At 38.0% G+C, this 3,587-nt stretch overlaps 1 pseudogene; it reads right to left on the bottom strand.

The window, feature by feature from the left end:
• Nucleotides 1–919: 919 nt before the first annotated feature.
• LOC149467565 (large ribosomal subunit protein uL5 pseudogene) lies at nucleotides 920–1,378 on the bottom strand (annotated as a pseudogene).
• Between the last annotated feature and the right edge of the window lie 2,209 nt (nucleotides 1,379–3,587).

The following is a 3,587-nucleotide window of genomic DNA, read 5'->3' as shown; positions in this document are numbered from 1 at the left end:
CGAAATCACTCCTTTGTATTGTTTGAAGATCCTCACAGGCCAGCTTCCACACAGACCCTCAAAGAAATCAAAAACTCAACATAGTGCATTACCATTAAAATATATAGCACTCCACACGTGTTTTTAAAGTATATAAGTGCAAAAACGTGAGACAAAAAAACAACCACAGCAACTTGTGCCACAACAGTAATGTGTTAATCTATAAGCATTAGAAGTGAGACACCATTGTAGTGAATACACTGAGTGTAACACATCACTGTTGTGGCACAAGTTGCTGTGGTTGTTTTTTTGTCTCACGTTTTTGCACTTATATACTTTAAAAACACGTGTGGAGTGCTATATATTTTAATGGTAATGCACTATGTTGAGTTTTTGATTTCTTTGAGGGTCTGTGTGGAAGCTGGCCTGTGAGGATCTTCAAACAATACAAAGGAGTGATTTCGAGTGGGACATATTAATTTTATTTTTCTTTTTTCTTTTAATTTTTGGAATATAAGACACTGGACACTTATAAATAGAGTGTATATGTGTTAGTACACTGATTATTTGGATAGGCACGAATTGTTGATTATAATATTGTGTGAATAGGGTAATGTGTCACTAGTGGTGGGTTGGTTGATTCTTTTTAGAAAAAATATTTTTTGATGAATTACAATCACTTTTCACAGTTAAGAGGTTCCTGAAATACTGTCAGTTGGATTGCTGTGTGTAAATGGGAACACTTAACTGATGATGCTTTGAGATTAGTAACTTCAGTAGTTGATCCTTTACTAAATGGAGAAAAAAAACATTTTCCTAAACCCAGAGTTCAGACTGGCCATTTTGTCATTATTTTTACAGTGTATTCATTAACTTTTTCCACATGTTTATTTTTTGTCAGAAATCATGTTGATTTTTTATTTTCAGAAACTGAAGCAGTTCACTTTCTGGTGAGATTGATGCCATCATACTGTATCCAACGCATGGCCTCCTCTTTTTCAATACGATGCTTGGCACCAATGCTGACAATCTTGCACTTTTTGTCAGCAATGCTGAAGGCTGGATGACCATATAGCAATCCAGCCCATAGATTCCAAAAAATGTGCTCCTGGATACCAAACCCAAAGTTTATTGTTATTCTTTCTCAGCTCATATTCTCTGAAGTCCTTTTTTTAAGATATCTTCTGCTTTGGCTCCTTGGACAGTACAGTGAATTGCAACTGAATTCAAAAAGATCTCATGATGTATCAAGCTCTGGAAAAGACAGGTGTCGGCCCAGCTTCTGCACTTTGGCCACCCGGGTCAGTCTGTCACCACTCTCGCCAACACAGATTTTGAGGCAGAGTTTGCGGATTCTCAGATCAGGCATAGGATTTTCTTTCTCTGATTTGTCCACCATGTTGGGAGATGGGAAGAGCATTTTTCTTTTTTTAGAAATTACACAACATTTATTTAAAACATATTTCAATAGTTAATCAGTACACATTAACACATCATTTCCTTTAACCCTAAAGACATCACAGTATACTCTTTCATTTTATAAACTCAGCATTGTAATAGTAATACAAATGATAGTTTTTATTGACAATGCAATATAAAGAAAATCTTTCATGTTGTGAGTTCTGCCTGTCTGATGGCCATCCCTTTCCATAACTTTCTTGATTCCCTGCATGCTTTACAGCTTTTCCTTTCAATTTCTAAGGACTACATATCTCATGGTACCTTGTGGCCTGCAAGAAGTGATTGCTGTACTGAGTCCGCCACCTGAAACTCCTCCTCTCGGCACCTCTGTAGTTCAGAAGGTAGGCTTTGTGAATTCTGTGACACTGCAGTATCAACTCACAGGGCATAGTGAATACATGTCATAGAATTCAAGAAAGTAAATGTGTGGGGATCTTCACAAAGTAAGTTTTCAAACTTCAAGATCATTCCAATTAATAGGAGTAGGCTAGAAATAATTGAAATCCAATGTGGAAATGTATATAATAATTTAAACGTTTGACAATAGATGCGCTTTAAACTCTCTTTTCTTGTAAATATGCTCATGTATATTCTTCCTGTATTTTTTCTGCATTATTAATAGGCACACATTTGCTATTAGTTCTAAAGAAATCCAAATCAGCATAAAGTTTGACAAACTAACAAGGTCAAGGGTCTGCTTGCTACAACAGGAAAAATCAAAATTGGTGAAACCTTACTATCTAAGCTCACTTGAGGGTCCGATTCACTAACGTGAAAGGTGCACCACTCATAAAGGGACATAAAATGTTACTTTCTTGGGGCCTTGGTACACTGGCAAGTCTGCCGCTGGAGACAGTTACAAAATAAAAAAGTGCAGCTGCCACATTATCTAATGGCCTTTGTGGCCAAAATGCTGCAAAATATTGATGCTGTTGATTGCCAACAAGGAATTAGCAACAGAGTTCCTGGCATCTATTAGGCTCCTCCTGCAGAAGAGCAATACAATAAAAAAATGAGTGGACTCTGATGTTGCCAAGCTGTTACCTGTGACCACTGAGGAGCTGGGATGTGGCATTTGTAGTAGTCAGCCAACTTACAGGGCAGTAGCAGGGAGCTTATCTCAGGGACCTCTCCACTCTGGAATAATGATTATGGCATTTAAGTATTAAAGAACTATACCTCTAGAATTACTATTGCAAAATATTGGAGGCAGTCGGTGGTACTACTTGACTATGTCAAAAGTAAGCTTATGGATCATGATTAATGACAAACTTACCTGTATCCTCCATAATAATGCTAAGAAATTTGACAAAACATGGGACCTATGGATTCAGTACTTGTCTTGTCCTTTGTAAGTCCATGGTTGACCCACTTCTTTCTGGTCTTTCCTTTCTTTCTTTTCATCTGACTGGTAAGTCAGCGGAGAGTGTCAATGGTGGGGAGACTAAGAGTCACCCAGACTGCTAGCTGAGTTTGGGCCCCTAGAGGTTGAGCAGCAAGATTGGTCCCTGCCATACCAACATCATGATGACTGCCATACCCCGTACCAGTGTTCTGATCACCCCATATGCCATACCAGCATCCTGATCACCACCATAAACCATACCAGCATCCTGATCACCACCATAAACCATACCAGCATCCTGATCACCACCATACCCCATACCAGTTCCTGATCACCGCCATACCCCATACCAGTTCCTGATCACCGCCATACTCTATACCAGCAACCTGATCACCCTATATGCCATACCAGAATCCTGATCACTGCTATACCAGCGTCCTGATCACCACCATACCTCATACCAATGTCCTGATCCCAGCCATACCAGAGACCAGCAGTTTAGGGTTTCAACTGATCAATCTTCAAATATATATCCAATATTTTGTAGACTTTATAACTTTCACACAGACTAAATAATATACACAATATTTTTACCCCTGAAATGTAGCAGAATACACATTGCCTAAACTTATGAAGAATGAGGATTTATTTTATAAATTTTATAACAAAAACTAAGCAAAAGATTTTTTTTCAAACTTTTCTGTATATGGCAAAAAAAAAAAAGCCCAGTGGTGATTAAATACCACCAAAAGAAATTTCATCTGTCTCAAAAAAAGATATCAATTTCATATCGGTACAGTGT

Source organism: Staurois parvus, unplaced genomic scaffold, assembly GCF_062004578.1.
Source record: "Staurois parvus isolate SC_StPar_1 unplaced genomic scaffold, SC_StPar_1.0 ptg000106l, whole genome shotgun sequence".
NCBI classification, from domain to species: Eukaryota; Metazoa; Chordata; class Amphibia; order Anura; family Ranidae; genus Staurois; species Staurois parvus.
The sequence above is the reverse complement of the archived record's forward strand: the minus strand, read 5'-3'. Positions and strand labels throughout refer to the sequence as shown.